The sequence below is a fragment of the Atractosteus spatula genome, chromosome 9 (genome assembly GCF_055471065.1).
Source record: "Atractosteus spatula isolate fAtrSpa1 chromosome 9, fAtrSpa1.hap1, whole genome shotgun sequence".
NCBI classification, from domain to species: domain Eukaryota; kingdom Metazoa; phylum Chordata; class Actinopteri; order Semionotiformes; family Lepisosteidae; genus Atractosteus; species Atractosteus spatula.
Window position 1 is genome coordinate 43,557,881 of NC_142714.1, and position 27,089 is coordinate 43,584,969.

Sequence of the window (27,089 nt, forward strand, 5' to 3'; positions counted from 1 at the left end):
TGAGTGAATATCTTTTCAAGTGGTATAAGCATTCAGTTAAATTTATCACATAATCTTACTGACATGGATCATTATTTATACTTTGGATATCACAAATACAAGAAAGAGGATTCATGTTACTATCATACTGTATATAGACAGCATTAAGCCTGTTCTGGCAGCAGAAATCAACACACCCACTGCATGCATAGTACATACAGTACAGTACAGTACACCTTATTAGGAGTACAAATGTGTCTATTGGAGTTTCATATTATTAATGATATTTTGGAGTTTCTTGTCTGGGTGGCCCTAGTCTGTGTACATATGGATAATAAACATTCAGTTTATTCTACTGCACAAACACTAATTTTGAACTTGATAAGTATATTTCACCTTCTGGAGCTCTTTAAATTACAAAGAAACTCTCTACCAGCTACTGTGAGAGTGGTTTTTCTTTCTCCTCCTTATTCCAGTGTAAACCAGAAGAATACCTTTTCATCATGCCTTCCCTTAAATTGCTGCCTTTACGATTACATACTGTATGAAATGCTTGTCAAGGAGATGTGTTACGGTTTACCTCAGATCATTACACTAAAATGTCTTACCAATGATTTGATAGTAAGCCACCCTATATATATTTTAATGAACCAAGCCTTTGCGTAAAAATGTCCAGCTTCTAGTAAATGTACAAAAATTGCTGATTGACTTTAAGAATATACTGTATATTTAATAACTGTAACACAGATGTAATTATTATGCCATTTTTGAATTTTGATAACTTGTACTTTTCATCATACTTATAGATACCCATACTATGACCTACTGTACTGTAAATTATATCATCATCCATCATTTTATAACTATCCATCCATTTCTAACCTTTTTATCCAATTCAGATGATGGAGCCGGAGCCTATCCTGGCAAAATGGGATGCAAGCCCATCGCAGGGCAGACAGACACACTCACACCTGGGCCAATTTTACCAGAAGCCAATTAACCTACCAGTTTTTCTTTGGACCAGATAAACCAGAATATGTAGAGGAAACTCACATGAACATGGGGAGAACATACAAACTCAACAAACATAGCATCCCATGAATTGAACCCAAGGCCCCAAAGCTGCGAAGTGCCACTCCAGACATGAATACAGTTATTTTGTATATTATGTTTTTAAGAAATATTTTTTTTGCACAAAGTATAAACCAATCCATTTTAACATTTTATTTCAATGAGGATAACTAGAGGACTTATATATTTCAGTACCCTGTTTGTCATGTAGGTTTTGAAAATGACTTCCAGAATTATTGCAGAGCCAGGTATCCCAGTTGTAATATAGAGGAACATAGATGGCATATTTTTAAAAGCCTTCTGTGGTTCAGGCCTTAGTAAGTAACATCCAGTGCTCTGACAGAGGTCATTCCATTATCATTCATGACATTTCTGATAGATAAGTGCCTACCACTGCCATTCTATTACAGATTAGATAATGGAATTGAGGGTGTTGCAGATAGATATTTGACATTGGTGGATTAAAGCAGAAGCTTCATAAAAAACATGTTATCAGTGTTGTTTGTTGAACAAATGAAACAGGTGTTGTTTTGAGTTGGGGACAATCCAATAGGTGAACTGTATAAAGGACAGAAAAACCCAATGTGCTGGCTGGTGTGAAGAAGAAATGCACAAACATGGCCCTCAATAAAACCTCTGTTTTGGTTTCTTCACAAAGTGGCACTTCAGGAACCGAACTGCAATTCATTGTTTAAACCAAACCGATTTAAATCATATGTACATTTCAATCACTGTATAAAGTACTTTTCCTGTATATTCAAAAAAGAATGTGCTGCTAAGGATAATGAGTTTTTTCTCACAGACCTGTGTAATATGGTGTCCATAGTCTTTTAAGTGTTGAACACCAAACACCAAGAACACCAAAACTAACGCTGGTGATAGACTTATAAATAACACCTTAATCTTCTTAATGTAGTTTTATCGCAGATGAGCAGGAAAACTCACTGCTGAAAATATGTTTACAGAATTTAAAAAACTAACAAAAAAAGTAAATTGTGTTGTTATGTCTATTCCATCTTTGTCTAAGGTAATATTACATAGGTATTCACTTGGTTAGCTTGCTGCATTACCTTGGGAGATACTGTACAAGCACAGCAATGCTCTCAGTACCACTCATAAACTAGAGAACACAAATGAATACTGCAGAAAAGAGGTTTTAAAATGAAGAACTGGAGGCACTTTTTTTTACACAAAGTGCTGTGGGAGTCTGGACCACGTGGCCATGGTAACAAAACTGATAAAGCGTTGTCTTTCAAGTCCCAGCTTTCCAAGATCCCCAGATCATCTTGTTTCTAGTGGTCAGATGAGCTGAACGACCACCTTGTGTTTGTGACCCTTCTTATATATTCTGTTTACTCAGAAATTATTAAGCTCAACAACACTTTTCTCTTCTTCAAATCATTATACATTGTACAGTATGCTACATGATGCATAAGCTCAGATCTGTATTCCAGTGAAGCATAATCTAGGCTCCCAGCCTCAGTAACCAGCAGGAGGTAGGTACGTTTAAGTCATTGACAGCTTAAAACCACAGGTTAAAACTACTTCAAATAAGTAGTAACTATTTTACATGATTTATCTGTGTTTACACATTAGCATCTAAACTTGATTATATCTTTCTATTTTAAAACTGAGAAAAACAAGCAGCAACAGAATGAATTTTAGCTTAGTGTAAACACACTACTAAGATGTTCAAGCAGCTAAAAATACACAGCTAAGGTAATAGATGTGCCGATGTGTTAAAGTGAAGCTAATGTAAACAGCCATTGAAAGGTCCTTTCAGAAATAGATATTGATTATCACATCAGATGAAGGTGATTTTTCTCTTTTGAACAGGAACCTGCTGTGAAATTAATCTAGACATTCATAAAATGAGTTCAAGAGCACAAAATAACACGACCCACCCCTCTAAATCACATATTTTTTTAAAAGTAAAAAACAACAACAAAAGCATTTTTTTCAGAAAATGACCAATAAATAGAGGGATGACTATGTTCTTATACATTTAGAACCTTTCTGTTTTACTACCTTTTAGAAACAGGACTGTAAATAAGTATTGAGACCCTTGCACATTTTCACATTAACAAAAATAATACAGTATGTGTTCTATACACAACCTACTAAATAAAATAAATAACATGAAGGAAAAATCCAAAAGTCCTGATTGCATAAGTATTCAAACTCTTTGCTGTGGCAAACCTAAATTATTAATTTAAATGCACAATTACATTAATGAGGCACACAAGGATCCTGAGTGAGGTAGTGAATTTTAAGCAAAGACTCAGCCATTAAGACCAAGGGCTTTCAAAGCAACTCAGTGATAAAAATGTAGAAATGCACAAATTAGAAGAAAGATATAAAAAATTCAGAAACACAGAATAAGCCTTTAAGCACTATGAAGATGTTCATTAAGATGTGGAAAGTGCATTATACCCTCAAAACTCTGCCTAGATCATGCTGTCCCTCCTAACTGCGCAGCCGGTCAAGGGGAATACTGGTTAGGGGTGCAATTGTTATATACTGAATTAGATATACACTTCAACTGCTGAACTCTGATGGCTTGGTATTGCCTGCAAACGTAACTAATTTACTAACTGGTCTAAGTACAGACCCCTGTGGTACTCCACTAATAACAGTACATCACCCCAATTTAATAATCAATTTAATAATAATTTAATAACCAATTCTCAATCAAACAATTACAGTATGTCTCCCTGAATGTCTACTGTCTGCAGTGTAAGAATGAATTGTTTAAAAGAACCTTTATCTTAAACCCTCTGGAACTCTAAATTACCCATATCACATTTTCTGTGTGTATCTATATATAAAGTTGCTTGTACAGAAAAAAAACTTAACAAGTTCATCAGGAAAAACTTTTCTAAATCTATGTTTTCTATTTCCAAGGATATTATTTCCATGTATTGATTCTCTAGTTCAGTTTTTAATAATTATTTCCATTAGTTTACATGTAACAGAAGTCAGACTTATTGGTCTATAATTAGTTAATTCAATTTTCTTCCTCTTTTTATATGGATTGGTACTACATTAATAATTCTCCAGTTCCTGTGTACTACAGTATCCCTGTCTTAAGTGACTGATGGATGAAAATGTCCATGAGTCACTACACAAATCTGGCTTGTATGGAAAAGTGGAAAACCCATCTCATGTCCTGCATGAAGTTTAAAACAAAGCATTTAAGTGATACTGCAAACATGCGACAAAAGCAGGCAAATGATGTATTGATATCTATAGCTCAGTGAAAACCAAGCTGGTACAATAGTTGAATTTACTTGCATTAATCTATGTAAACTGAAATATTATTATACTAATACATATTTGTGCAGGAGGCACATTGTAAAAAAGTTGTGCCAAGCCATACATTCAAGTTACAAGCAGGCTGAAGGCAAAGCAATTCTTTTTGTCATACAACTGTGCTAAATGAGAAAAGGGTATTGATTGGACTAATGATTAAGAAGACATCTCAATTTAAATGTAATTAATTGATTATGTGCAGTGTCTGTGCTGGGAATCTGTCAAGAACTGGATTTGGTTTGTCAGCTGTTTCACACACATACTCTATATACTAGAGGCATTATACTTTTAAACTGCTTAACTTTTAAAGTACAGTACAAAATAATTTTAAAATTCTGAATACATTTGTCTGCCTTTTGGCATGTTAACAACAATGGCTAATAAATAAATTACTAATTCAGTCCAAAACGAATGTGTTTAATCAAAGTCATAGCTGTGTATTGCTTCATAAATAATCTTGTTTTTTTTACTTTAAATGAAAATTTAATAAACTAAGGCATAAATAGTAGAACTAAGCCTGAGGGAAAAAATAGGAAAAGCCAATAGTATTATTTTAAAATAAACATTTCAGACAGTGCAATGATTATGTTTTATGGGATTTACTTGTCAAACTATTGTTTCTCTATTGCTATATAACCCTCACTCCCCACCCCCACAAAAATATACGTTCAGAATATGGATATTACTGCCTTGATAGTTACACTAAATTGCTTAAATTGATTTTTTTAATCATTACTGTGATATTTATATTTATGTCCTTTGTAAAATGATCCAGTTTTATGATGCAATTATTCACAGTGAGTTGAAAACCTAATGCTGACAAAGAGATTCATAAAATGCTTTTTTTGCATGGTCACTATAAGAGGCTTCTACAAGAGAAAAGTGCTGTGGCTCTCTTGTGTTTGTTTCACCTTCAGCTTAGACAATAAACTGATTGCTATTGTTTCAACAGCTTTCATAAGGTATCTTTAAGACAAAAACCCATGGGAGGTTTCTAAATCTGCGTTGGTAGGGTGATTTAGTATTCTGTGTACTTCACTCAATAAACAATGTGATATACAGGATCAGCTCTCAATGCTAAATCAATGCAGAAAATAATATAAGCCACCAGAAAAAAATGAAGTGCCTGCTAAAATGAATCACCATACTACTACAGAAATTGCAGAGCACATATTTTTTCATTTACCAGCAATCAGTTATTCTGAATCTTATTTTCACATTCCATGGCTACTAGTGATATATTTAACTAAAAAACCCCATCAGAAAGCACGATGCGAATATTTCAAGAAATAATTAAATTTGTAAATGCAATAAAAATAAGTGTTGGACAATTTTGCAGATTAAGTATCATTCCTCCATGTGTTAAATTTAAGTCATTACATTCTAATCTCAGCACAGCAAATGTGTTCATGTTCTGGGTATGTAGAAAATGAATAGGTAAGAAAATGCCTGTTTCAAGCTGCACTTAGATTTAATTATACCATAATGATTAATTCATTGTACAAAGTTTGCCTGGAAAATTACAGAACAATTAATTAACTCTGCAACAAAGATAATTCAGTACTATTATTTGCATTCCTTTTCTTTCCTGATATGTTCACCAGAATAAATTAAAATAAATTCTGAAGCAAAATATTTTTAATGAATACCAGTAAATTCAATTTCATTTGAAAGAAACAGTGCGCCAATTATTACAGAAATCAGTACAGAATTAATTGTATTGATATGTTCTTTTTTTATACACTACATCCTTTTGTCATATTTTTCCTTTTATTTAATTGAGGCCAGAAAACTTGGTGTTCCACCCTGCTGGCAGCAAAATGAAACCAGACAAGGGCTACGTGTTTTTAGAGTTAATATCATGGTTAGCAGTGGCCTTTATTCGCAGCAGTGGTTAGCCCTCACATCTTTTCAGCTGAGCCAATGATGGCACAACAGCCAAAACATATGTCAATTAACAGCTTGTGAACAAAACAATCTGTTACCATGGAGATGAAGTGACAAAACAGTCTAGAATTAGCAGGGAAAATGACAAGCCAGAGCATCAGAGCAAAGCAGCAGAAATCTGAGGTCCCAGTCTTGGTCCAGTAGGCCTACACACCTGCTGGTTTTTGTTCTAGCCCAGTTCACACTTACACAATTGAACCCTTCATTGGCTTAATCATACACTTAAGACTTCTTGACTCTTAGACATGTTGGTTGCCTTTTAACAGGTGCGCTTCTTTAGTAATATACAATTCCACAGTGTTCCAATCAACCAATTTATCCCTTCAATTAATTAACTAACTAGAATTGGCTAGAATAAAAACCAACTGATGAATGGGCTTCCTGCACCAGTATTGGGAACTTCTGACATAAATATGTGTTCTGGGGCCACTGGCAGATACTACTTCAGTCTGAGAATCTATCAAGCAGACAGAGGTAAGTGTCATTAGAAGATGACAGAAGTGGATCTATTCACCTTTGAACAACTGATATATTCAAGTACTTCTAACAGACTGAAACCACTCTGCAACCCACCCCCCACAGATATGATAACAGTTAACTTTCTATGATTTTATTGCCCAAGACCTGATCCCATGCCAAAAAAAGAGTTCAAAAGCACAGCTTCAGAGACAAGAGGCAAGGTGGAATTCTAGCAGAACTGGATTAATATTTAATATTTTAAAGCACTGTATACAGTATATACTGCAGAATACTCTGTACAGCTAACAGATCCCCATCTAATCTCAACTATATAATCCTTCTATAAATGACAGTATTATTGGTATACTGTATGGGGAGTTCATAATTTCTACCTCTACTCTTATTATGCATATTATGCAAATGAACTATAATTGTATTTAAAAGAATTTACTAAAAATGTGTAAAAATATGTACTGTACAGAAAACACTGCAGTCTTTTTTCTTTTCTTTTTTGCAGAAAACCATCTTCTATGTCAACGTGCTCTTTAACTTCAGAACTTAACAGTGGGTGTTCAGACTTCATTATTTAAAGCAATAGCTAAAAATGGATGCTATTCTTGCCAATAACCTACAGTAAAACTCACTTTTAAAGGGCTTTGTTTCTGACAAGTAAAGAGAAGAATTAGTAAAACAATAGGATTTTTACCTTGTATGCACATTGTCTCTGCCATTGTTTCTGTGTTGTTTTATTATTTATTAAAACAATAGACTTATTGTTTTCCTTTAAAAATGGTCTCTTTTTAAACTGCAAATATTGCAGAATGGTGTTTACATATTTCATAGACAAGCAGAAGTAAGTTTATCCTTGTCAAGTCTTAAGTAAACAGAGCTTTCATATTGTTTAGCTGCCATGAAAACAAAAACAGCTAATTTAATTTAAAATTGCTATCATGGTGCTCCAAGTGGCAGATGGGAAGAAAACTAATAAGGAAGCAAAGATAAATTGGTGTTTTAAATAAGGTAAGGAAAAGACAGAACAAAATATGGTTTAAGCAATGATGGCTATAATATTAAGATTGTGTTAAGGAATTCAGTTAGCATATACATTTTAATGATTTCATGAACCAAAATATATCAATTAAGCAGATTGAAGACAATTCTCTGACCAAGTTTTATGTATCTTTTTATTTAAAGCAGTGTTGGAAAATTGCAAAAATTGTTGTACTTCTTGACTTAGCATCTCGTTTAAAGGATATGTCCTTAATTCCTTTGGTCTCATTATATACTGTAGCTCAAACATTTGTTGATCTGTAATATAAAAACATGTTCAATTGTGAAAATAATAATACCACTATTTCAAATTGCCCCTTTGATATAGTTTTTGGAATATTTGACTGTTTTAATATTTGAATATTTTTTATAGTAATTTTCCTGAAATCATGAGTTTTTAATGTTATTTCCAACAGACTTGTTTCTCAGTGTTTCTACTGTATGCACCCATTTTGTCTCTTGATATGTAACAATCGAGTCTAGTTCATCAGCTACATTCCTACTATTGCAGAAGTCATAAAAGTAGCACAGCAACCAACAGAAGTGAGATAAAGAAAGCAGAGCACAAAGATTTCAGACATTTCATCTAAAATGCCTTTAAGATTGACTACAATCAACACAATGACAACATTCTTGTCTCATTTCAGTTCACATGCAACTAATCTACAATGAACAAAGCAAAGTTTGATTCCACACTGGTTTCATGTTGATGTAAATTTTCCTTCTGAAAGATCACAGGTGATTTGTGGAATGAAAAACAAGTGGTTTCATTTCTTCACTTCAGGTTGAAAGAAGTTAGAGTGGACAAGTTTGAGAAGTCAATGCCAAAGACAATATCTGGTTAGAAAGCAATGTTGTTTTTTCATTGTAGCATGGCAGTGAAAAATGGAGGATTTCAAGTGAAGATGTAAAGGATTGAAACTGAATATAGTGTGTTGGAATCTGGTAAAGGAAACGAAAATGACATATAGTTGTAAAACTGTAAGATATGTTGTCTTCCATCAATTTTAATTTTTCATTGTAGATATTTTGCTAATGTTTTTTAACCAAGGTCTTTGTCAAAAATAAAGGTCATTTTTTGAAAAACAGTATGGAAAAAGACGAAGGTTTAACCACTAAACCTTGTAAAGTGGTAAATACTTACAGTAACATGGAATTTTTTGCAAAGCTTCACATTTAAAGTGTGTACTGGAAAAAAAAAAGATAAAACCAATAATGGATTCAGTTGTTATTAACTCATATTTTTCTGTTTACTGTATCTTTGAAACTATGTTTACAATTAACATTATTTCAATATAGGGCCTGTTTTTGAACCAAGGAATTATGCTCTCTCAATGTACAGGTACAGTACAAACTCAGGTACTAAGGAGTTGCACAATTTGGAAACAAACTAATTGGAATCTATTAAACTATGATTTGACCTATTTCTTATTCTATCCTTAGACAAAAGCATCACCGACTTGTAACATTCTCTATTTAGATCTGAAAAGTTAAACAAGGTTAAACCTGATCTGTACTGGGGTTGGAAACTTCTATAGAAAATCAGGTTAGTGGTGTTAGTGGCTTAGACAATCGTTTCCCAGGACCAGAATTTTCAAAACAATCCCCCTGTTATGTGACCAAGGACACTGTACTGAAGGAGCTACAATTCCTTTGCAGGAGACATTAAACCAAAGCCCTAACTATTTGGTTATTAAACTTCTCCCATTACAGTTTGTATGGGTAATGTTACTGTGCCACCATCCAGGTGTGAAGAAACCTGAAGAAGGCTCCACAGCCGAAATGTTGTGTTTTCTTTCTTCTTTTTTTTTAGCATGGAATAAACCTATTACTTGTTCCTAAACTTATAGATATAAACAAAAGCATCTACAAAACAAAAAGTGTAAAAAGGGTGCAATGGTGTTCATGGGGATTGGTATTTGAGCATATTTTTGATAATGCAGCCCCTTAAAACAAACAGAAGGCTGGCCTTTTCACCTAGTGGAATTCACTACTGCTGTTTGGAGGCACTGTGCTTGGTGACAGCAATCAAATCCCAGCTGGGAAAGCTACTGTATGTGAGTCACATTAAGAAACAGAAGGATGTAAAAAAATAAAAGCTAATAAAACCTTTGAAAAATGTGTCAGAGAGGTAAAATTATCAGTAACTATTCAAAGTAAAAATAAATAGCCTGTTTAAAACGAAATTAAAGTGTATTTTTAAAAAGATAGACCTAATGCACAAAAGACTACCATGTCTAATCTTCCATTTAGATTGTATGCAAATCTGGCAGAGGTGTTTATTATGAAAGACAGAGTTCTTTTTCATCATTATGCGCTGTTCTTTAAACTAATTTAAGGAGTATGAAAGGAATCAGCCATATTTCCTCTTAATTGAAGTGAAAAGGGGAAAAATGTAACCAAAACCATCCACATGTACAGCAAACAAACACTTTAAAATTCAGTTTAGAAAAATTAGGAGAGAAGCTCCAACAGATTTAATTTAATTTCTATTCTTTTGATTGACGTAAAAAAATATGTTTTTTATCTTGCAGCAGTTCACTGAATATTATCTTCAAATGTACCAAGAATCACCTTGCTGAGAAGTTAACACCAGTGTCAACAGTAAGCCTACTATGAAAACAACATTGTTGTATGATGCATTCACATTTTTAAACTTAGTGTTTAATTAAAGACCTGAATGCTCAAACTGAAGTCTTCCAAGGGTAATATAAGTTGTAATAAATCCTAGCAAAACCTAAAGAGAAAAACTGAAATAGCATAAGTAACTTATTGCATTCATACCTGTGAACTCAATATTTGGTGAAAACACTTTTTTAGAAGCAACAAGAATTGCAAGTCTCTACCAATTTTGAACACTGTCTTGTGCAATATTTTCACTTTCTTCTTAGCAGATTTGCTCAAGCTCTCTCAAGCTGTTTGGGCATCATTTATGGATAGCAGTCCACAACTTCTCAATAGAATTCAAGTCAAGAATTTGACTGGCCACTCAAGGACATTCACATACTGTACTGCAGACAGAGGTCACTCGACTAATTGTGTGGACTCATTTAAGGCTTTAGGTAATTTTCTATTACTAAGTTAATTTAGGCGTGCCACAGAAAATGTTTTAAATACTATGCAGTCATGATTTTCCATGTTTCTTTCATGTTCATTTTTTTTTATTTGCTTTGAATGTGTGGAGTATGTCATGTACAGAACAAATATAAATTGTTAACATTCCTAAAAACAACAAAATGTGAAAACTGTGTAATGGTCTAAATACTTTTGCATGGTACTGTATAAAATATGTCTCAATTTAAATGCTTTTAAAAGCTATTGGAAGCATACTTTTAGATTATGAAAACAAGAGCCCAGTACATATTGATAGAATTGGCATTTATGATTTCACCGACATCAGTAGGGTTTCCACCAGCTTGCAACTCAATTGTACTTACTAAAGCAAAAAGTTGTTTAAGATAACGTTATTATCACTCAAGCTGAGTTTACTGTTTCATATGCATGATTTGTTATTTTGTGACAAACATGGAATCAGATTTGACAGTGAGGTTGAGTACAGTATCTCTCTATGTTTGTATGTATAAGGAAGAATGTGGCGGGGGATTAAAGCATGAGTGCAAGGGGATATCATTAGCTACATTTATCTTACATTAAACCACATTTGACACAAAAATGCAAATGAAGAACAATGAAAATGAAAACTCACAAGTATTTCTGCCTATTTAAGAATTGTCATTGCAAGTCAACAACTGCCTTTTGACATTAGCATTTGATCCGCTTCATGGAATTAAAGATTTTTTATCTTTTGTTTTAACCTGAATCCAACTTTACCCTTGAAATTACTAGCATTACCCAGTGAAGTCTTTGTGTCTTGATGTCTGCCTGTTTTTTTCTCACATTTTGCTTGTGTCATCACTTACTATCACCTCCCCATTCAATGCTAAGAGATTAGGAAAACTGGTCTAGTCATATGTCTACACTTTAGATTAAACTGAGGAAATGAATTCAAAGATGTGGATTTATCAGATGCTATCAGCTCTGGCAAGTGTGCTCCCTTGAAATATTAAAAATTAATAGAATCATCTTATTGAACTGCAGCAGCTCTCATGTTATCTTTAACTCATTTTTTTTCCTGCCAGTTCTTAGAAAAAAAAGGAAAACAACCAAATTGGACAAATAATATCTTCTAGTTATACATTTTAAATTAAGATCTGCCATCTGTTATACCAATATAAAATTAGATGATAGAAAGTATCAGGTACAGTACATTTCTAATTTCCTTATTCTTTGGGATAGGATCATTTTAATTGCTGTAAATAAGATATTTAAGTGTAGAGAAACAGGTGTTCTTAGATGTTCTATGTGTTGATCGTCTTCACTTAATTGTAATACGAATACAGTCTAAAATTCCTAACATTATATGCATACTGTATCGATCCATGTATTATTAGTGAACCATTTATTCCCTGATAATGGCTGCAACAAGCTGGAGCCTATGAAAACATAGGTCACAGGGCACAGCTACACCCTGGATGGGATGTCAGTCCATCACACAAACACAGGGACTATTTAGAATCATCAGTTAACACAGTCAACATGTTACTGTAGGTATTAAGGAAACTGGAGCACCGGAACACCTATCTGAACCCAGGAAAATCATGCAGACTCAATATATTGTAGAGGTTCACAACACAGAATCAAAACGCTAAGATTCTTGTTACAAATTTCTATTCATATCTAAAGTATTTGTATATGCTTATGAAATATTTTCAATGTATACAAGGTTGGGCTCCAGTTGACTAAATTACTATACTGAAATTAGTGGACCCTGAACTGTCAGTAGATAAGTTCTAATATTCTTGTATACTTGTTTAATTCTGTTAAAAATGTTGCTATTTGCAAGTTTCCTATGTCTTAGAACAAGCCTTCCTGTTTCTGGTCCTTGTGACCCTGGTGCCTGTTGATTTTCATTCCAAAGGGACTCTTGACTGCTTAATTAAATACTTAATTGAACTAATAATGTAATTGACTAGAGACCTTTTTTAATTGTTCTGCATTTAAAAATCACAGTTTTTACATTACCTATGAAAATTTATATGTAAATTAAAAATCTCTTGCAGTTCAAATATGTCTAAGTTACTTTTATTGAAATCTTGGGTTCCATTAAATGTTCAAGTAGACACAGGGGTTGGAAGAACCTAGGTTGGAAAAAAACTAGATTAACAATTTACATGGTACACTGCCTATTTGAATTTTCCCTATCTGCTTTAGAAACATTAACATGGGTAGAAACTGTGTGAGGTGAGGGGTCTGGGGTGGACCCCATTTTCTGTATATGCAATATATAGAGCTCCATGGAGCTGGGATCCCAAAACAGGCTGGTGTCAATAATAGATTAAATTCCATATCAGAGCAAAGATTCCAGCTCCTAAATTTTCAGAGCCATCCATACAGTAATTCTCCTTTTCAATAAGTTAGTAAAATATAGAATAATTTGGCCTAACAGAAATAACATCAAATACCTTCTTGTGTGTGTGTCTTTTTGTTTTCCTAGAATTGTACAGAGGGACTTTGTGAACTTTCACACCACCACTAAAAGTCTTCTGAACATTAAGGATAGAAATGATCGATAATGGACATTATAGGTCTTGCTTTAAGAGCTAAAAACCAGAATGTATTTCTCCAGACCTCCTGGGCCTCACTGTGCAATTTGTATTCTTATACTAGATCTTGCATCTGCAGTTTTCATGTAACGTATCATTTTTTATCATTACATTATATAAAAATAAGGAAAATTCAGAGATTCATAGTGATGAATGAACAAAAGCTGGCAAACAGGCAGCAGTAAAGATTGGTATCAATTGTACATCACAGTAGACACAGAGGTTCTCCTCTTGGAGATGGGTGGGTATGCAACAAGAGATTAGCTAATTTTTCAATTTGCAGAATGCGGAACAACTAAAGCAAACAGTGAGGTCTTTGATGATAGACATGAAAACATCCAATATCCATGTCTTTGTTCAGGAAATACAGAGCATACAATATCCCCATACATTGAAGCAAACAGACCAGTGAAGTGTTGTAAAGCTTTGGCTTGGTTCAACAGTCGAAAACAAATAGGGCTGTGAAAACACTGGTTATTGCACTGGTTGACTCTGCATGAGGTCTAGGCACAATAAGCATAGACTTAAGGCCAATAGTAAAGACTATAGCTTAGCATTTCATCCCACGTTTTAAACAGGTATAGGGAGATAGATGATTACATTAGGAAATCCTTACTTTAGGATGTAGGGGTGTAACCCCGGCGTCCTGGCCAAATTTCCCATTGGCCAATCATGGCCTCCTAATAACCCCCATCTAAGAATTGGCTTCATTACTCTGCTCTCCTCCCCACTTACAGTATAGCTGATGTGTGGTGAGCGTTCTGGCGCACTATGGCTGCCGTTGCATCATCCAGGTGGATGCTGCACATTGGTGATGGTGGAGGTGACTCCCCATTACCTGTAAAGCGCTTTGAGTGGAGTGTCCAGAAAAGCGCTATATACAGTACAGTAAGTGTAAGCAATTATTATTATTATTATTACATTGCAAAGAGGAAAATGGTTATATTAAGAAAGAAAATGGGGTGGGGTGGGTGATGAACCAGCTTCTGCAAGGAGCCAGATATCATGAAGACTTGAGCCAACAAGTCGTTCCAAAGCCTGAGAAGTTGTTGTATACACAAATCCATCTGCTGAGAGAGCTACAGGCAAACTGGTGTGGCTAAAATAGGGGAGAATGTCACAAGGAGCATTACAGAATTAAAGAGTGGTCCACAAAATTGTGAAATAGTGGTAGACAATGTGGGCACAGGGAAGAGGAAATCAAAAACTCTTGATGGAAGAAAATAAACTTCTAGGAGTTCAGGGGCAATGATCGCCTCCCTTCCTATTGTTATATTGTAACAACACATCAATAAAATAGAAGAGGCATTTGTAGCCTGAGGGTTTCACAATATAGGAAATCAGAATTTCCTAAAATAAGGCAGCAAGAGTCTGGTATAGAGTACTATATATAGTCTGGTTAAAAACAGGAGCTCTCTCAGACATTTTGAGATGATGATGATTTGAGAGAAGATGGTGAGTGATTAAATATGTTCTCCCTTTCTATATTCTTCTCTTTTTTTCTCTTCTTTGTATGTCTGCTCCTGTATTTATGTTGTGGTCTACTTCTGGATGACCCAGTCACTATTGAAAGTTTATTGTGAATTTACAGTGAAATCAATAGGAACACCATTTGATCATCTTCCTCCATATTTACTGTACATGCCTCCCAGGCTAAGGCCACCTAGGTAAATACAGCAAAACAATATCTATTTTTCCAGACCTTCTCATTAAGGTAGTCAGTCTGGGAAGTGCAGACATTACTAACCTTGCTGAAGCTCACCTGCCCTGTCCAGTCACAACAACAGTTTAGAATTGTGTATTTGAATGTTAGTGGCTTGTTATGAATAAATAGTGTCACTTGCAATCCTAAAGTAAAGTGGTCATATAAAAACATTTGAAAGTTTGCCTGTTAGTTGTAGGAAGCAAAGAGATTTCATTGTCCTTATTTTTCCTGTGGGCAAACTTCCCACTCCACAGTAAATTAATTAGCTGCTTAATTTGCCTACAGGGAAAATTAAGCTTTGTGTTTCTCCCTTGTGCTGGGAAATATACAATCTAGTATTAGGTGATGAATTAGGCTAAAAAATAGCTCCAGTAGGGTTCAATGTGTAGAATATAGCTGTGAGGAGCCTCTCGACAAAGCATTGAAAGGCATTTTTTCAAACTTTCTTTTTTTAACGCAGGTTATGAAGGATACAATATATACAACATCAGAGATCTGATTTAGAAGAAACCACTGAAAGCAATTATTTTTCAGCAGAAGTGGGTGAAAGCTTGCTTTATGTTAGCTCTTAAAGTCTGCATAGTTTTATTATAAACAATGTTGTCATTATCTGCATTTTTGCTTCTTCTCTTTCTGTGTTATAAAAGATACAGGCTACAGATAAAGGAGGTGTATCTGATTCAAACTTTCATATTTTTTTACTGAAGCAGCAGTTCACCGCAACAGGATTTGTGCAAAAAGAGACAACTATTTGTACCAATTCTAAATTTAAGTTCAGTATGACTCCTTACTGATGAAAAAAACTATTCACATCTCAGAGAACTTAATTACAAAAAGCTTTCAATGCTGATATCAAATTCATACCCACCTGAGTGTCATTCCGAACTCCAAAAGCATGAAAGCTGAAGTGTAATCTTCATTATACAACTGAAGAGTTAATGTGGGAAGTATTTTAAATATATTTCTGTAATGTTACATTTTATATTAATCATTTGATCATTATTTGCAAAGCCCTGAAAATGAAGTGACATTTGAGTAGCATTAACAATAGTATACTGTACATCCACATTAATACAATAATGGCAAAATAGATTATAAAACATTTTTTTTAATTAACCATATTACCATGCATGTATTTTATTTCTTTCACAGATAATAATTAAATTTTTTATCTAAAGCCACTTTTTGAAGCTAATATGTTAAGCAGTTTTAGATTACTAGAGACTTTGTAGCACTGTAAGTTTATGATCTCATGTAACCTGGATACCATAATAATGTTCCTTAATATGTATTCTGGAGATAATAAATAGGTTCAAGGATGTGGATCTATCTCAGGCTAAATCAAAGTTTCAGTTAGCTGTTTCAACTCCATACAAATATTTCAAAAGTAAACTTTAGCTGTCAATAAAGGCTAAATAATCTTCAGAATGTGTCCATCACCCTTGCGCCAAATCCTTCTTTGTTATTTCCTTATTATATTGTTATTTCAGAAAGACAATGATTTTGATTTCTAACCTACTCATTATGAAGGACACATAGCAATTTAAGTAACAAATCTACAGTACGTAGGACTGGAAAGCATTAAAAACAATCCTGAAAATTAAAATTCTGCACTTAGAACCATGAAATCTATGCTGACACTGAAAAGATTCTGCTGTTTCTGAGAAGAAAGGAGAAGTCGCATCAGAGCTAGTAAACAAGGGGCGCTTTTCATTTGGTTTATGAACAGGAAAATAAATTACTCTTGAGCTCTCATATTGTTGAGAAAACGACATTTAGATTAAGTCCATGCAACACCTCCAAGGATAATCTGTCACAATTTTGCAGTTACAACCAACAAGGTATTGATTTGTATGGAACCTTTTTTATTCTTTATTTGTGATTCAATTTGGAACTGCCATGCTTCTCTCCAAATGAAAACAGAGAGTATGCATTTAGGCAAACCCTTTGAGGTTTACGGTGTTACAGCAAATTCCAAGGACACCTAAAACCAATCCCTGCTTTTGCAGTTTGAAATTGTCTGTCTCTTCCCTCAACCACCTGTGTTTACAGAGTGTTAAGAGCAGGGGTGCTTAGAAAATGGACTTAACCGTGTTTATATTTAAGAGTCTAAGTGAATCAAGAACATAGAAGAAATACAAAAATTGCTGAAATTGCTCTGCATTTTCGGTAAGCAGAAACTGGTTACAAATATTCAAACTGATACATCATTAAAAGTAAAGCTTTAATATGAATGCCCTATCTTATCTTACAGTATATACAATATGACTTTCAATTTATACCTTGAATTTATTTTGATTCCGGGTCATTCTGTAGATCTTATCAAATGTGAAATATTTTGATTGTGTTAGTACAATATCCATTTTGCTACTGGTAGTTTAAAACATTATCAGATATTTGTGATATAATTGTTTTTTTTCTGTAGCATTTAAATGTATCAGGATTCTTAGGTCTTCCGTATCCTAAATATTAAGTTTGCAAAATTGTTCCAGAGGAATTAAAATAATCTAAGTGGAAATGTGTTTTCTTATGTGATGGTATAATATATGTATATACAGTACAGTATATATAAAATAATGTAGTCAACATTATCCAAGACAATATACCATTTTAATGTTATGCAATACCCTTGTATAACCTCACTGTATATATCTACTGGCGAATATGGTGTTAAAGTTAATACTATATGAGCCCATGCGTAGGTTTCCTAACAAGGGACGTGTTAGCAAACTTAAGTGGGTGATATAGAATGCTGAAAATACCACCTTAAGTCAAGTCACCCTTAAAGATTTTTAGTGTTCTATCTGTACATGACTTGAAAACAAGCACACAATTATAAAAATGTCATTGATATGCAAATTTATTATACCTAAGTACAATGTAGAATTTAAGTAAATTAAACTTCAGGATATAAATATTCCTCCATCCATTTTCAAACCACTTCTGAAAATTCAGGGTTGCTCGGCAAGCAACAGGCACAGGGTAAGCAGGGTACACTCTGAATAGCACGCCTGTCCATTGCAGAACTTCAAGAAAAAACATCATGCAATGTTAATAAAAATATAGGTTATATCGTCTTGTAAAATAAAATTTTCTAAACCTTAACAGCATTTCTTCTTTATTTTTCAAGGTCATCGAGACCCTAGTGAGAAAATTAGTCCTATTCTACTGTATCTACTGTCCCAAAATCTAATATTTTAAACTGTAATTATTCTAATTTCATATTGCTTTATATCAGGAATCAGAAGACATTGGAAACTGACAATTCTAAATGAAAGAATTATGAGAGATGAACAAATTACCAAGTGCTAGAAGCTTCTTCTTTATACTCTCTTTACATACTGTTTTTTCTTTACACTCTGTGTCTTCACTCTGTGAAGACCACCCACAGAAATACGTTCTCTAGTATGGTAAAGGAAATAGCCTTCCCCATGATTTCAGTAACAGGCCGCTGCTGCATTTGGAATTGGCCCATGTGATCCAGTGTACTGTTCAGAACAGTACAGTATTAATACAGTACAGTATAGACTTACTCAGTCTATAGCAAGAGATGCACTGACTTAGCCTCATCAATTAGTATCCTCTAGAGGGCATCTTACTTTGGGTTAGTTGTAATTATGAAAATTTTTGGTATGGATCTAGGGACTAATTTCAGCAGTGAAGTCGATAACTTTTATAGTGACTTTAAGGTTTGTACATATATTTAGTGCTCTAAAAGAGGGAGGTTTAGGTAAAAGTTAACCTGAGTTGTTTTGCTGCCTTTACTATGTTGCAAAGGCACTAAGGTCCTGGCTTGTTAGGCAACCCTAAAAAACATCACAGTACTGTATATACTGTATAATGCTTGTCAAATTAAAACATATCATTTATAAGTGCAATAAATTCACAAGTTCAAGTGCAATAAATTCAAGTTATTGTTAGGAAAATGGGAATTCTTTTTTTTGTCTAACAGAGTCATCAGGGAGAAATCTCTGAAAGGTCATCTCAACTTATTTTAAAAATGGAATTATGTCATGTCAGGATGAGCTTGCAGCAAGTGAAGTTCAGGATTTGATCAAAATAGCACTGTGCAGTCACATTGAATTCGTAGTGTAGGTACTGTAGCAGAACTGGAGCACTATAGAGATTGGGAACGTATGCCCAGATTATAACACTTGGACCTCCATATCTGTCTGTTGAAAACAACAAGAAATGTATCGTTCTGCTCCAGCAATCCGTCAGGTTGGTCTACACAACATCTTGAGTCATTTCTAAAATGGACTTGGCTCCACTGAGTTAATCTGAGAAGACTATAGAAATGACATGAAGGTACTGTTCTTTGGAAAAAATGTATACAGTATATACTGTATGTTACTTTCTGATTTTTTTTATTTTCACACACCTTAACATTCAACAGGCTAGATCACCTGTGCCCAATCAACTCTAACTAATGAGGTGATTTAGTGCTTTTGAAACAGCCAAAGTTACTCAAGTGTATCAGTTGCTTATGAATGATCAAACCAAAATGATGCTCACAAAATTAAAACAGTACCTACAAACCATGTACCATATGATTTTCTAAAACCATACATGCATAGATGATGCTTTTGATGATTTGTGTTTGTATACAGTACATACATTTATCCACTTGATGCAGACTGTGTTTTAGTCGGCTAAGTAAAGAATAAAAGCCCATGTCTTCTCTGTACTGTATCATTTTTAAATCCTGTAGGACAATCCAATGTTTCCATAATGTGTCAGTAATTGAAACCTTTACAGGAACACTTCTGCTGTTTATTTTACCATACAAGAGCCTGTCTAAACAATCATTACTTCTGTATTACTTTTGTTGTGAGGATTTTATTGAAGAATTAAGTGTGGCTTCATGTTTTATTGAATATTTATCAAACAGTAAATTTGAAAAGCTATCTGTCAAAAACAGATCATATTGTTTTAAACAAGTAATAGGTTTATTCCATGCTGAAAAAAAGAAGAAAGAGAACACAACGTTTCGGCCGTGGAGCCTTCTTCACACCTGAAGAAGGCTCCACGGCCGAAACGTTGTGTTCTCTTTCTTCTTTTTTTCAGCATGGAATAAACCTATTACTTGTTCCTTTGCAGCCTACGCATGCTGACGCAGCTACCCACCTGAACTTGTTTTAAACAAGATCATATGCATGGATCTCACTTTTTATGCAATATATCTGAGGTGGCACAAGGTCAGTTATGTGACAACAGACGTTCCAGACAGAATGAAATGGAATACACATGTGGCAATTTATTAGGTAAGTATGGAAATCAAGTGCTAAATTTGTTTCATTTTTTTGGTATATTTTGCAGGTGTGCACAAGTCCCGAGTCCACACAGGACTCAGGGAAAAGGTTCTTCATTTTCAACAGAAGAATGTTCCACACAATATGTAATTAGAATAAAACTCAAACAATAACACTGCTGACTGAAATGTCTTCACGTAGAGATAATCACTCATAGATAACTCCATTTCTTTCAATTTACTGTTACAATACAGTACATTCAGATAATGAAAGAAGTGTATTTTCTGATTTTTTGTAGTGAAAGGTCCAAGTATGACTGAAAAATGAAATCTATCACATTTCAGCAAGTAGATAATGAAAGAACACATTTTGTACAAGAAGGGAATCCATTGTTTTCCGTTGAACTGCTCTGCTGTCTTTAAAAAATGTCCAGTTATTGTATGTACTGTACAGTATATAACTCTGGTTCCCTGAAAGAGAAAGGTAGTGAGGGCACAGGTAGGTTGAGCTTTTAAGTCAGAGTTGCCAGAGGCATCTGTGGGAAATCACATAGTACAGATTATTTAGCACACCACACATCCTGAGAGAATATAAACAATCCATTTCCCACAGATCTGCCCCTTTTGCTTACAAACCTGCCTAGAGCTACTGAAACGACCTTACTGGCTGTCTTAAGTTTTCTTTTAGGAAACAAGGCTTACATCCATTACCAGATATTTAATTTCATTTTGAAAAAGCAATCGCCACAAATGATAACTGTGTACCCAAGATGTTGTGAGTGTTGTGAGGGACATAGCTGCAACAGAGAAGTCTAACACATAGAAAAGAACTAGTCACCTCCAGCATCTGATTTCAAAGAGCACACATTTAAGCATCACCATTCCTGTTGCCTCACTCTCAGTAGAATATTTTACTACTCTCCTAGGTAATGGGAGGTCAGAATTATCATAAGCCATCAGTATCAACCTCTTTGATCAATGTGAAAATGCAATGCCCCCACTAGAGTGTGTTGAGCTGCTGAAAAGGCCTCAAATCAAAAATAAGAGGGTGGGTGGAAGGTGATCAACTATAGTACAGATTAAGTTGGAATGAAGAAATGACCTTTGGAAGGCTGGGCATAGCAAAACCTTGGAGCCAACAACAGCAAACTGACTACAAGTACACTGTGAGTACATGTAGCCCACCAACATGCTCTGCTAAATAATTGGTCATAAGAATCAAAAAGCTTTTTTCACAGACAGGAGATGCAGATCCACAGTGTGGAGAAGCTCAAAGGCTTTCTAGGACAGGGAATCACATTGAGCTCCACGTAGAAAGTAGGAAGGTAAAAAGCAGGAAGGCCAGGCATCCTAGATGGACAAAGCCTTCCCGCACCCTCAAAGAACTGGGGTGCTAGGAATTGAGTCTTGTGGCACAGCTCTTCAACCTTGACATGGTATGCTAACATAGCAGCCAAGAATACCTTCAACATAGTTTAACAGAAGATGAAAAATCCTAATCTATGTGGAAAAAGCAGCTGCTATAGAGCAAGTATTTTGTTTTAACCTTTCACCAAACACAACATCTGGAAAATAAGTATATGTTGTCCTATGCTCGGTACTATTGATTACCCTTTGAAGGCACAGGGTCAACTGACATTCTGTTCAACAAATCCCATAGCTGCCACAGCACCACATTTGGATGTTTGTGTATTTAGGAGAGGAAATAAATTAATAGTAGGGATGCACGACAGTTGACCTGCAGCACCTATCAAAGCATCGAGAACTCCATCTTTCACGTGAGTGGCAGAAGGATGACCACTGCTAGGTCTTCTCTGGGAAGGTAGGGAGGAGTGCAAACAGAGGAAAAGCACACCAGAGATGAGCTAGGCAATTCATGGGCCAAAACATCAGCAAGCAAAGGACCATCTTATACAAAAACCAAAACGGGAAAACCAAAGGAAACTCTGGGTCAGTTCTTGTGAAACAAAGAGATCCGCATCTAGTCTATCAAAAAGGATCTTAGATGGCAGGCCTGCCAGTCCTGTTCCTCAGTAGAAATACAGTTTAATTTAAAATGAGAGTGGATGTACTAGTAAAGGGGGCCAGAGGCTACGTCTTTGCACTATGTAGCAATTGCTAACCTAACATTAGATCAAGTGAGGAACTTGTCAAAGCTGAGCTGCTACTGTATATGCCATCAATCCCCTTGGCTTGGAACCAAGAGTATGGGCATGAGAAGCTGACAATGGAGGCTGAATGCGTACTGCTGGTTCACACAGAGTTCGAAGCACAATCCAGGAGGTTCAAGTAGAGGTTCAAATGATGGATCAAATGGGAAGAAACCATGCCTCCAGCTCCAGAAGTCCTTCTAAATGTAGGTTAAAAGAATAGAAAAGCAAAAGAAACATGGGTGATGTGAAGATGAGAAAGGGAGATCATGAGAGAGCCACAGATTTATATGCACATGAGGTATTGGGTTCCTAGGGGAATATGTATGCTGATGTACAAAAGATATAGGTGTATGGGAGTACAGAGAGTTGACAGACAAGTTATAAGTGTGGCATGGGCACAAAGCATAAGTCCACAGTACAACACACTCCTAGAATACAGCCAGTTTATGTAAAAGCAGGGGCAAAACGTGTGTGGAGGCAACACCTCAGCACACAAGGTGTTAATGTGAACAGGGAAGCTGAGATACAAGTACACAACAATGGGGTACATGGTTTGAAGATATGCCATGGTGTCACCTTTTCATTTACCATGAAGCCTCTACTACTTCTCAAGAGGTGTTCCATTGAAATGAGAAGGCGGCAAGACAAACATGCTGTACCAGAGAGGACAGATGGGGAAGAACAAAGGCAGAAAGACACAACAGTGATAGAAAAATAGGAAAGAGGAGAGCTGTGAAAAGGCTCTCACAGGAAAGATGCCAACCTTACACAGCTCCTCAGAAAGAAGGATTTTTTCAAATCGTGAGACATTCCAGCATTGCCAAAGCTGACTCAAAATCAAGGTAAAAAAAGAATACAAAAAACACTCTGAATAAAAGAAAACAGAATCTGCAAAGGGGCAAACACCAGTATATAGCAAATAAATGCTTTAGTCTCTGGAATGCATGTGTGCACTAAAACTCTGAAAGAGAGAAAGTACAAAAATAATTTCCTACCTGCAGCTGTGAGATCACAAAAGGCAGATCAGTGGGAAACTGCAGGGTTGAATCTTTAATAGAGGTGGAACATACTTTGCACAATGTGTTTTGCATTTCCCACAGACACTTTCAGTAGCTGATACACAAGTTCAGTTTAGTAGAGCCCTGACTGGGCGGTATCATATTTGTAATAGCAACTATTCAAAATGAAAAGGAGCTTGTGTTTCAAAATAAGTGTTTTCATACTAAGAAAATCCATTCTGTGACATATTTCAGGATTGAGTGCTTTGTAGTATGGATGTAGTTTTTGTCATTATCATTTTCCTCTTAATGTCAGCAGTGTTTATCAAAGCATTCTCAATTGATTTTTCTGCTGCTAGGAATCTGTGGGGAGTCAGCGGAAGTGGCTTTTCTACAAAAGAGCGTCTGGAAATGTTAGACACCTTGTCATGACCCAGTTTGTGCCTACTGATAATGTAGATATGGAAAGAGTCTAAGGTTTAAATTAAATTTTGGACAATGTGTTCTATAGAGTATATACAAAGCTGATTATAGGTAGCATTAAGCTTTAAGATGAGACTATACTACTCTCTAGTGGATAATCTAGTTAGCCTATAAACACTTTCAGGTTGTAAGTGGCTATCAATTGATGTGATTTCAAAGATTAATGGCAAGATTGCATTCAACTGAAGTACTTTTCTTTTGGGACTGACCCAACCATTTGTTTTCATTTTGGCCAATTAAATCAATATGATGTTAACTTCCTAAGAGAGGAGGAGTGTTATGTTGGATGGTGCTTGCATTTGCCAAGCTCTCATTGTGTGAAGTCTGGTGCAGTTACCAATAATATTAATTATATCACAAGAGTGCAAAACATAATATCTACCAACACAACAAAATATTTTTTGAGATCTGACAGTGAGATATTGAGAGTTTTTAATGAGGCTAATCAAAATGCTTCTTAACACCACTTCTATACATGAGGTGCTCAATTTCTGTGAAATGTTAAAAACAGTAATAAAAAAGTTCAAATAACATTACTTGCAAAGAGAATATGATTAAATGTATATACTTACAGTACACCTGGGTTTTTCAAACAGCTGTCAAAATATTTGTTAAACCAGGGCTAAGTTTAAGTGCTGGGAATCAATTAACTGTAGGATTCAATTACTGAAACCTTCAATTATGTTTATTTTCTATAATTACTTTCTGAATAAGAGTAAATGTTTCAGGGACAGACGGAGGCTTTATTCTCAACTGATAAGTGGTCAAATCTGAGGTATAATTATGACATTTTGATACAATACATAAAATTGTGAGAAATACAGTATAGTAGGTCTATAAATTCATGCATTCTCTGAAGTCCTAAATATTTTTTTCCCAGTTGTAGATAACCTGCAGCATAAGTAAGCCTAAGAAATCTATAGGTTTCATCACTGTATACACAGTGTCATGTTTTGTTTAAATTGGTGCACATTACTCAGTCATAGTTTTGTGGTGCAATTATTACTGTATGTCTTTTTGATTTTTCAAATTAATACTTATTTATCTATTAAGGATTGTGTTAACAGATAATCCCAGGTGACCTTACCACAGTTAGTGTGTATACTGTTCTGCTAGGTTAGAAAGTATACAGGGTTTTATTGCATGCTAGCACTACCTGAACTTTAAAGTGTGAAACATAAGTTAAACAGAGAACACTGGAGTATATTTATCATATACTTCACAGACACATGCCACATACTGCATCAGGACTGTGTAAATGGGTCTCATGTGGGTGTTCCATGTTATGATAAGATGGTTGATATTGATAAAATCCTGTGTTAGCTTCTATCAAAATAGCAGACAAAACAGTAAATTTCTGTAAGGGAAGACAACAATTAAGAGTCATAGTGTTCTATATCTATCAGAATGATTTCCCCAAAGTGGAAGCAATTCTAGCATATCAAAAGATACGATACTAACAACCTGGAAGAAAAAAAAATTGAGGTTTAATTTTCTCACACAGTATGGTGCCATTTGAAGGCAACTAATTTCATACATGCAGAGCTTTTTAATGAATGGAAAGCAAATGAAAAACATTTGACTCATGAAATTATATTATATTAAGGAAACTCAATGTTTATAATATATAATTGATATATATAATACACATTTTCACAATAGTTATAACTGTTGAGAATGTTTTTAACAATAAAATGTGTACTGTATCTTTAAAAGGTAATAATGATTCTTGTATCACAGTTACAAAAAATACTAAAATAAAAAAATACACTGCTCCAGTTTTGTTTTAAAGCATTAGTTCGTCTTGTATTTTTTCTAGTTAGATTCAGAACGTGTTTAGAAGAATTCCACATCCAGAGCTGTAAGCGTAAATTTTTTTTACAATATTCCTGTGCAATATTACACTATGTGAATCTCAAAATGCTCTTGTACTTCAGAAGCACACATGACCAGGTGAATGAAAATGAATAGCATTGCAGGTCCTAACAGGATTAAAAAAAGTTTAAGAGAAGCTGTTTACTTTATCACATGTTAAATTAAAAAAGAAAAACCTATGTACTGCAAATATTAAACACAATGCTTCATTTGTGCAAATAATAATGTAAAGACAAAGTCCAGAGAAACAGGTTACTGAGGTTGATTGTTCCAGTCCATCTTTTTTGATGATATTTCCATAACTTTTGTTAGTTTCAATATTTAACAAAAAAGATTTTCTGTTATGTGTGTTACTGAAAGTAAAGTTCCCTCTCTTTTAGTAAGTTACATGATGTAAATTATCAGATCAGGCTTCAAATTCAAAATGACAAGCAAGGCTTTACTCTTAGGCTTTTATTGATAAACTCTACTCTAGAAATCTCTACTGTAGCTGAAGATTTTCTTCTTTATTTTACAGTAAATTGCAGATATCCTCCATGTCAGCGGGTACTAAGCGCCAAATTGTTTTAAATAGTATTACTAGTATAACAGCCTACTGTGTACAACACATTTTCCCTAACCTATACTGCTAAACAATTTAATTTTCTTTTTTTTTTAAAGAAAACATATTTGTTAAATTGAGTTGTCCGCCTCCATCAGAACCAGAACAAAAGCAGGCCGAGTACTTTTGAAGCCTTTGCCATTAAGGAGTTTGCAAAAGTCCTTTGAAGACAAAAGAAAACAAGAAAGAGGCTGACTTAAAATGCATAATTCTATTTTCACTGGGATGTTTGCTTTTGATTTTTTCTGACATTTCAGTGAGAGTGATCACTTTCATGATAGGTAAGTGTACAAAGGTTTCAAGACTTTGTTGTGCTGATGAAAAAGAATACTGCATCAATAATGCATCCCCATTCATTTTAGATATGCACGCATGTGTGCGAGCCTGTCCGAGTGCAATTGAAGCAAAGACAAAGAGTGAAAGAAATGGATGTAGGAAAAAAAAACATAAGCATAATCTATACTGGAACACCCGGCTTGGTACATGGAAGACTGCACTTAAAGATGTTGACAAAAAATGAACAATCTTTCACAGGGAGCTGA

General features: G+C 34.7%; 1 protein-coding gene across 1 annotated transcript in view; it reads right to left on the bottom strand.

Annotated features, from left to right (window-relative positions):
- tenm1 (teneurin transmembrane protein 1) overlaps positions 1 to 27,089 on the bottom strand; it is a 214,199-nt gene that overhangs the window by 169,618 nt on the left and 17,492 nt on the right. The gene's annotated exons all lie outside the window — the stretch shown is intronic.